The sequence below is a fragment of the Protopterus annectens genome, chromosome 4.part0 (genome assembly GCF_019279795.1).
Source record: "Protopterus annectens isolate FY-2018-M chromosome 4.part0, PAN1.0, whole genome shotgun sequence".
Lineage (NCBI taxonomy): Eukaryota > Metazoa > Chordata > Ceratodontiformes > Protopteridae > Protopterus > Protopterus annectens.
In genome coordinates this window covers 1,766,305,822-1,766,315,821 of record NC_056733.1, presented here as the reverse complement: position 1 = coordinate 1,766,315,821, position 10,000 = coordinate 1,766,305,822, and positions in this window count along the sequence as shown.

Here is a 10,000-nt window from a genome sequence, read left to right as displayed (position 1 = left end):
CTGGTTCAAGGCTCCGGAGAGCACCACAGCACTACCAGGTTATACCTCATACCATGCTTTTCGGCCCCAAAACTTGGACCGAACCAGAAAAGGAGGGGGAGTATCAATATTCGTCAAAGATACCCACACCTCCAGGTTGGTGGCATAGCACGAAGCATCAGAGACTATCCATGTGCAACTAATAGTGGGTAAAACTGCCTTCCAGTTTATAGCCTGCTACAGACCACCCACCCAAACCCAGGAACACAACTCGGTCTTCCTGAGAACACTGGAAAATATGAAGGTCTCTCCAAACACCATTATATTGGGCGACTTCAACTACCCAAACATAGACTGGGAGCATTACTCTAGCTCCAACACCCTAGCCCAAAGGTTCCTAGAATTTATAAACTCAAATGCTATGGAACAACTTGTCACCACTCCCACAAGAGGGGAAAACATACTGGACCTGATCATCACCAACATGGGGACTCTATGCTCCAGACCAGAAGTGTATCCCTCACTGGTAAGATCAGACCATAAACTAATCTCACTGGATATTCACATCCCGACCCCACCCCCTGCCCAGAAAACCAAAGTGAAAAACTTCTCTAAAGAAAATTTCACACTCCTCAAAACCGAGGTGGAATCCTTCAAAGCACCCGAGCCTGTGGAAAATACGGCCCAGACTGCAGAATCCTTTATAAACACATTCTATGAACACCTTCAGGAATGCATGAATCATGCGATCCCAAATAAAACCAAGACCCAATCCTCCAAAGGCAGACATCCTGTCTGGTGGACCCCAGCCATAAATAAACTATACAATAGAAGGAGGAAGCTACTACATGATAGAGCAAAATCCCAAAAAGGGAAGGCATCTCTGATCAGTATTAGCAAAAAACTACGGGCACTCATAAAATCGTCTAAGGCCAGCTTGGAGGGAAAAATTCCACAGGACACTAAGGATAATCACAAGGCTTTCTTTAGTTATGTTAGGAACCTGGGTGGGAATTCCCAGATATGCTCAGAATTACTCCAAAATGACAAAAAATACATCAAACCCACAGACATTGCCAACATCCTAGCTGACAGGTTCTGTGCAAACCCCCCCCCCCTTCCCCACCAAAAGGGCAAATATCTATCCCAGCAGAGTGCTGCCACCTGACATCTCAGATGCTCAGGTAAGAGCCACCCTCTCCAAAGCAAAAAACACAGCATCAATGGGACCAGACGGTGTCCCGGGCTCCGTCCTACATGAACTCCAAGAAGAGCTAAATCCAAACATAAAACTACTGTTCAATCTCAGCCTTACTACAGGATATGTACCCAAAGAGTGGTGTACAGCAACAGTGGTCCCTCTCCACAAAGGTGGTGCCTCAACGGATCCTGGAAACTATCGCCCCATAAGCCTGACTAGCTTGGTCTGCAAAGCTATGGAAAGGATCATCATGGACCTCATAAATAAAGATATTGGGAACCTACAGACACTGGATCCTACCCAGTTCGGCTTTGTTAAGGGCAGATCCTGCCTCTTAAACCTGGTTGATTTCTTTGAAACAGTCACCAAGGCCATTGACGAGGGGAAGGTGGTCCACACAGCCTACCTGGACCTCGCAAAAGCCTTCGATACAATACCCCACTCAGGCATTATAGATAAGCTCACCAGCTTAAATATAAACCCCTATGTCACTAGATGGGTTGCAAACTGGCTCAAGGACAGAACACACATGGTTAGAATTGCTGGAGCCATGTCAGACTCCAAACCAGTTACAAGTGATCAGTCCTGGGACCTCTCTTGTTCGATGTATATATTTCTCGGAGGTACAGGCCAACATGGAAGGACTGTGGCTGACCAAGTTCGCAGATGACTGCAAACTGGGCGCCATAATCGACTCTCCAGCTGACAAAAGCATCCTACAAACGGGCCTCATAGAAACAGACAACTGGTGCCAGAGCCATGGCCTCAAGCTAAAAGCCAAAAAGTGTATAGTCATCCCCTTTGGCAAAAACAAAGTGCCCACAAATTACCACATAGGTGGTAATCCATTAAGTACAGAAGAAGTAATTAGGGACCTGGGGACCCAAGTTGATAGCAATCTCTCATTTGACAGCCACGTGGCCAAAGTGGTTAGAAAAATATTTTATATAGCCCACCTAATCATGAAGGGATTCACATCTAGATCAGGGGAGGTCATAATGCGTCTTTACTCATCCCTCATCAGGCTCATAATTGAGTACAATGCCCCTTTTGGGATGTACCTTACCGGACACCTGCAGCAACTGGAAAGACCCCAAAAGTACCTCACCAAGAGGATCAAAGGGCTCAAACAGATGCCATATGCTGCCCGGTTAAAGAAACTCCAGCTCTACTCAGTGGCATACCGCCTGCTCAGAGGCAATCTGTGCCTGATGTATAAAGCCATGTCCAACCCAGAATTAATGGACATGCTGCACCTCAGAAAATCCAAATCCCATCGAGCTACGCGCTCGAGAGACGTGAACCTCAGCACTGAAATAAATAGGACATGCTGGAGGGACAGATTCATAACCCAGAGGCTCCCTTCACTCTGGAATAAAATCCCAGTCCAGGTTAGGCAGAGTCCTTCAATGACTCTCTTCAAGAGGAATCTTGATGAGTGGATGGGAGATCGTAGGTTTACCCCAGGTATTACTTCTGTGTCACTGTTAGATAGAGGCACAGTATACTAACCTCGAAAAAGGGCATAGCAAAATTAATTTAAAATGGGTGGCAAAAGCCAAACACACTCTGGCTAGGCTTATAAATGTCCTAGGGCAGATAGCCTAGTATGAACCTATGAACCCAAAACAGGGATAAATTTCAAATACTGATCTTATAATCTTAAACAATTTCTAGAATAAAAGGTTTTGAGTTACCATTTATTTTCTGAAGTATATGAAGTCTGAAATTCAAATGGCTGTCATTATTTAGTGAATTCAATCCTTTGGTGATTTGCCACAAAAATCCTGAAAACCAAAATATGAGGCATAAATTCACAAGTGGTGGTGGCTAGGGACTTTAGGCTCTTTTTACCTGTACCCAAGGTACAGAGTTTGAGCCTGAGTACCTCTAGCCACCAGGTGTATTAACATGGGGCATTTTCACACACGCAAACTAAACTTTTGTGAAAGAGCATTTTAACATTTAATACATCATTCTGTGCTACCTGTAATAAAACTAATTGATAAATCATTGAAAAATTACAAATGTTATTACTAAACAAAATTATCCTTTTACACAGTAGGAACTGAGTCATGTTAAATGCAAAGAAACAATTAAAAGCTCCCCTCATAATCTTTAAAATAAGCTAGTCACATATCTTTGAATTTATTACTGCTCAACATCTGAGTTGTTTGGCTTTTGCTACATACCTGCAATCAGCTGCATTGCTAGCTGAGTTAAGTACAAACTTGCAGTGTTAAAGATTGTACTGCATTTTATTTTTCTGTCTGTTTGTTTCATTGAATATTGTGGTCTGTGTCTCTCTGTAGTTATTTATTTTTCTATTTAACTGTTTCATAGAATACTGTAGTCTCTCTCTGTCTCTGCAGTAAGTGGGGGTTATTGTGTTTCACTTCATTGATATTCAGTGTTAAACTTTTAGCCTAGAGTGTTCCTCTGTATTTATAAGTGTTAGTCACATATCTTTGAATGTATTACTGCTCAATATCTGAGTTGTTTGGCTTCTGCTACATACCTACAATCAACTGCATTACTAGCTGAGTTAATTACAAACTTGTAGTGTTAAAGATTGTACTGCATTTTATTTTTCTGTCTATTTGTTTCATTGAATATTGTGTTCTGTGTCTCTCTGTAGTTATTTATTTTTCTATTTAATTGTTTCATAGAATACCGTGGTCTCTCTCTGCAGTAAGTGGGGACTGTTGTGTTTCACTTCAATGATATTCAGTATTAAACTTTTAGCCTAGAAGGTTAGTGTTAGTCACATATCTTTGAATTTATTACTGCTCAGAGAATACTGTGGTCTCTCTCTGTCTCTGCAGTTAGTTTACCACCCACCCTCCATGTTCTTGTTCTGTTATTTGTCATGGTGGCTTTGGAATTGCCCGCCCCTCCTGCAAATTTGTACAGTGAGATCATATTTTGACTTCAGACACTCCTACCAGTCCTATCGTTTCAGCTCTTTTCCAGCTATATTCCAGTCTAGTGTCACTAGCTCATTCTACCTAATATAGACAGAACATTTGTGAAGGGCAAGCCACTTAGGTCCTTAATTTTGAATTATCTTCTGTTTCTTTTTTCTCCCTTTCCACTTTCCAAAAAAAAAATTCTAAGCTTGTTTCCTTCCTTTCCTGTAACTAGTCTAGTCCAGATACAGATTAGCTGTAACCAGGACTGTTTGTAAGCCTCTGAACCACCAAAGCCTTTCTGTGTTGGAGGGAAGCCTTCTAGCTTATCAGTGGGAGTGGTAAGCACTAGGTAGCCTATCTACCACACGAGTGGTTCCTGGCCCAGATATTGTAGTTTATTGGCCATTTGGGCAGTCTTTCCATCTTTTTCAACCTTCTGGTTTAAAAGCCTGCATTTGTGCTTGGTTTCCACCTTTCCTGTAACTAGTCTAGTCCAGATACAGATTTACTGTATCCAGGACTGCTTGTAAGCTTCTGAGCCCCGCAAGCCTTTCTTTGTTGGAGGGAAGCTGTCTAGCTTATCAGTAGGAGTGGTAAGCACTAGGTAGCCTAACTACCAAAAGAGAGGTTTTTGGCCCAAAAATTGTAGTTTATTGGCAGTTTGGCAGCTTTTTCATCTCTTTCAACTTTCTGGTTTAAAAGCACATGCTTGCGCTTGTTTCCCACCTTTCCTGTAACTAGTCTAGTCCAGATAAAGATTTGCTGTATCTAGGACTGTTTATAAGCTTTGGAGACCCCAAAGCCTTTCTGTGTTGGAGGGAAGCCTTCTAGCTTATTAGTGGGGGTGGTAAGCACTAGGTAGCCTACCTACCACAAGAGTGGTTTCTGGCCCAGAAATTGTAGTTTATTGGCCATTTGGATAGTTTTTCCATCTCTTTCAACTTTCTGGTCTAAAAGCCCATGTTTGCACTTGTTTCCCACCTTTCCTGCAACTAGTCTCGTCCAGATATAGATTTGCTGTATCCAAGACTGTTTGCAAGCTTTTAAGCCCCCCAAGCCTTTTTGTGTTGGAGGGAAGCCTTCTAGCTTATCAGTGGGAATGGTAAGCACTAGGTAGCCTATCTACCACAAGAGTGGCATCTGGCCCAGAAATTGTAGTTTATTGGCCTTTTGGGCAGCCTTTCCATCTCTTTCAACCTTCTGGTTTAAAACCCCACGTTTGCGCTTGTTTCCTGTAAGTAGTCTAGTCTAGATACAGATCTGCTGTATCCAGGACTGATTGTAAGCTTTGGCAGTTTCGCAGTTTTTCCATCTCTTTCAACTTACTGGCTTAAAAGTCTGTGTTTGCACTTGTTTCTCATCTTTCCGTAACTAGTCTAGTCCAGACACAGATTTGCTGAATCCAGGATGTTTTGTAAGCTTCTGAGCCCCCGAATCCTTTCTGTGTTGGAGGGAAGCCTTCTAGCTTATCAGTGGGTGTGGTAAGTAACAGGTAGCCTAACTACCACAAGAGTGGTTTCTAGTGCAGAAATTGTAGTTTATTGGCTGTTTGGGTAGTTTTTCCATCTCTTTCAACTTTCTGGTTTAAAAGCCCATGTTTGCACTTCTTTCCCACCTTTCCTGTAACTAGTCTAGTTCAGATAAAGAATTGCTGTATCCAGGACTGTTTGTAAGCTTCTGAGCACTCCAAGCCTTTCTGTGTTGGAGGGAAGCCTTCTAGCTTATCAGTGGGAGTGGTAAGCAACAGGTAGCCTACCTACCACATGAGTGGTTTCTGGCTCAGAAATTGTAGTTTATTGGCCGTTTTGGCAGTTTTTCCATCTCTTTAAACTTTCTGGTTTGAAAGCCCATGTTTGCGCTTGTTTCCCACCTTTCCTGTAACTCATCTAGTCCAGACAAAGATTTGCTGTATCCAGGACTGTTTGTAAGTTTTTGAGCCCACCAAGCCTTTCTGTGTTGGAGGGAAGCCTTCTAGCTTATTAGTGGGAATGGTAAGCACTAGGTAGCCTATCTACCACAAGAGTGGTTTCTGGCCCGAAAATTGTAGTTTATTGGCCATTTGGGCAGTTTTTCCATTTTTTTCAACCTTCTGGTTTAAAAGCCTGCATTTGTGCTTCTTTTCCACCTTTCCTGTAATTAGTCTAGTCCAGATACAGATCTGCTGTATCCAGGACTGCTTGTAAGCTTCTGAGCCCCCCAAGCCTTTCTTTGCTGGAGGGAAGCCTTCTAGCTTATCAGTGGGAGTGGTAAGCACTAGGTAGCCTAGCTACCAAAAGAGTGTTTTAGGCCCAGAAATTGTAGTTTACTGGCCATTTGGCAGATTTTCCATCTCTTTCAACTTACTGGTTTAAAAGCCCGCGTTTGCACTTGTTTGCCATCTTTCCTGCAACTAGTCTAGTCCAGATACAGATTTGCTGTATCCAGGACTGTTTGTAAGCTTCTGAGCCCCCCAAGCCGTTCTGTGTTGGAGGGAAGCCTTCTAGCTTATCAGTGGGAATGGTAAGCCCTAGGTAGCCTACCTACCACAAGAGTGGTTTCTGGCCCAGAAATTGTAGTTTATTGGCCATTTGGACAATTTTCCCATCTCTTTCAACTTTCTGGTTTAAAAGCCCATGTTTGCACTTGTTTCCTACCTTTCCTGCAACTAGTCTAGTCCAGATCCAGATTTGCTATATCCAGGACTGTTTGCAAGCTTCTGAGCCCCCAAAGCCTTTCTGTGTTGGAGGGAAGCCTTCTAGGTTATCAGTGGGTATGGTAAGCACTAGGTAGCCTATCTACCACAAGAGTGGTATCTGGTCCCAGAAATTGTAGTTTATTGGCCTTTTGGGCAGTCTTTCCATCTCTTTCAACCTTCTGGTTTAAAACCCCTTGTTTACCCTTGTTTCCTACCTTTCCTGTAAGTAGTCTAGTCCAGATACAGATTTGCTGTATCCAGGACTGTTTGTAAGCTTCTGAGCCCCCCAAGCCTTTCTGTGTTGGAGGGAAGCCTTCTAGCTTATTAGTGGGAGTGGTAAGCACTAGGTAGCCTACCTACCACAAGAGTGGTATCTGGCCCAGAAATTGTAGTTTATTGGCGTTTTGGGCAGTCTTTCCATTTCTTTCAATCTTCTGGTTTAAAACCCCTTGTTTACCCTTGTTTCCTAACTTTCCTGTAAGTAGTCTAGTCCAGATACAGATTTACTGTATCCAGGACTGCATGTAAGCTTCTGAGCCACCCCAATCCTTTCTGGATTGGATGGAAGCCTTCTAGCTTATCAGTAGGAGTGGTAAGCATCAGGTAGCCTACCTACCACAAGAGTGGTTTCTGGCTCAGAAATTATAGTTTATGGGCCGTTTGGCAGTTTTTCCATATCTTTCAACTTTCTGGTTTAAAAGCCCCTGTTTGCACTTGTTTCCCACCTTTCTTGTAACTAGTCTAGTCCAGGAAAAGATTTACTGTATCCGGGACTGTTTGTAAGTTTTTGAGCCCCCCAAGCCTTTCTGTGTTGGAGGGAAGCCTTCTAGCTTATCAGTGGGAATGGTAAGCACTAGGCAGCCTATCTACCACAAGAGTGGTATCTGGCCCCAAAATTGTAGTTTATTGGTGTTTTGGACAGTTTTTCCATCTCTTTCAACCTTCTGGTTTAAAACCCCACATTTGTGCTTGTTTCCCACCATTCCTGTAACTAGTCTAGTCCAGATACAGATTTGCTGTATCCAGGACTGCTTGTAAGCTTCTGAGACCCCTAAGCCTTTCTTTGTTGGAGGGAAGTCTTCTAGCTTATCAGTGGGACTGGTAAGCACTAGGTAGCCTAGCTACCAAAAGAGTTGTTTTTGGCCCAGAAATTGTAGTTTATTGGCCGTTTGGCAGTTTTTCCATCTCTTTCAACTTACTGGTTTAAAAGCCTGCATTTGCACTTGTTTCCCATCTTTCCTGCAACTAGTCTAGTCCAGATACAGATTTGCTGTATCCAGGACTGTTTGTACGCTTCTGAGCCCCCCCCCCCCAAGCCCTTCTGTGTTGGAGGGAAGCCGTGTAGCTTATCAGTGGGAATGGTAAGCACTAGGTAGCCTATCTACCACAAGAGTGGTATCTGGCCCAGAAATTGTAGTTTATTAGCCTTTTGGGCATTTTTTCCATCTCTTTCAACCTTCTGGTTTAAAACCCCATGTTTGAGCTTGTTTACCACCTTTCCTGTATCTAGTCTAGTCCAGATACAGATTTGCTGTATCCAGGACTGCTTGAAAGCTTCTGAGCCCCCCAAGCCTTTCTGTGTTGGAGGGAAGCCTTCTAGCTTATCAGTGGTATTGGTAAACACTAGGTAGCCTATCTACCACAAGAGTGGTTTCTGGCCCAGAAATTGTAGTTTATTGGCCATTTGAGCAATTTTTCATCTCTTTCAACGTTCTGGTTTAAAAGCCCATGTTTGCAATTGTTTCCCACCTTTCCTGTAACTAGTCTAGTCCAGATAAAGAATTGCTGTATTCAGGACTGTTTGTAAGCTTCTGAGCCCTCCAAGCCTTTCTGTGTTGGAGGGAAGCATTCTAGCTTATCAGTCGGAGTGATAAGCACTAGGTAGCCTATCTACAACAAGAGTGGTTTCTGGCCCAGAAATTGTAATGTACTGACCATTTTTGCAGTTTTGTCCATCTCTTTAAACTTTCTGGTTTAAAACCCTGCATTTGTGCTTGTTTCCCACCTTTCTAGTAACTTGTCTAGTCCAGATACAGATTTCCTGTATCCAGGACTGCTTGTAAGCTTCTGAGCCCTCAAGCCTTTCTGTGTTTGAGGGAAGCCTTCTAGCTTATCAATGGGAGTGGTAAGCACTAGGTAGCCTAGCTACCAAAAGAGTGGTTTCTGGCCCAGAAATCATAGTTTATTGGCTGTTTTGGCAGTTTTTCCATCTATTTCAACTTTCTGTAACTTGTAATGTTGTGGCTTCAGCTTATGCTTCCATAATGGCCTGTCATGTTGGAGGTAGGTGAGTCATCCCATGCCAGCATTGCAGATAATGCCACTCTTATTGGACTGTTCTATGTGCACAGTACCATTATTGTCAGCCAGAGGAAATCTGCTGACTTCAGGTATGGCTTGTTCTATTGCGTTGCTCCTTCCATCAGTGGAACCTGTGAAAGCATAAAGACACAATATCCTCAGCAGCTCTAGAATTATGACAGTACAACATGACATGCATACTGGTAGATAACTTTACATGTGTATAACATATGGAGACATATTTACCTTGATGTGTGGGTCACTGCAGCTGCCTAGAGATATGTGAAAGGGTGCATATGCAGTAGGTCCATACCTCTCAATCTGGAAACATCAAAAATCTGGACAAGGCCCATGAAAAATAGGTACAAATCTGTACACTGATTAACGTAAAATTTGCATAATAATTACGTAACCACGCCCACTCCAATGAATTGTGGCATACCAGCTTTTAAGCGCAAACTGAAAAACAGGCAACCAAAATATGGCACCAGAGTCCCCCTGCAGCCATTCCTATGTCCCATTACCTGACTATTTCACCCCATTCACCATAAACATTGTGTGCATACTGCTTTACTTCTACAATGATTATTTGGATTTTATTTTTACATTTTATAACACAATACATAAACACTAATAGATATCTGCTAAACAAAGCAATACTGTCTCACAATGAAAATACAATTGGCATTAAAACGTCTCTGCACTTGAAACTCACATTCATTGAAACAGCACTGAAACCCACACCACATCCAAAGAAAATGCATCTGGCCACTGGTGGATAAAGATTACTTTTGGGCTGTTTTCAAATCAGAGGCCCCTTGCACACAAAACAAGAAACAACATACATGCTTCTTTGATACACCTTCCTGACTTTATTAAATTATATTCCTTGTATAACACAGCACACTTGTTAGACTTAAGTTTGAGGGCATT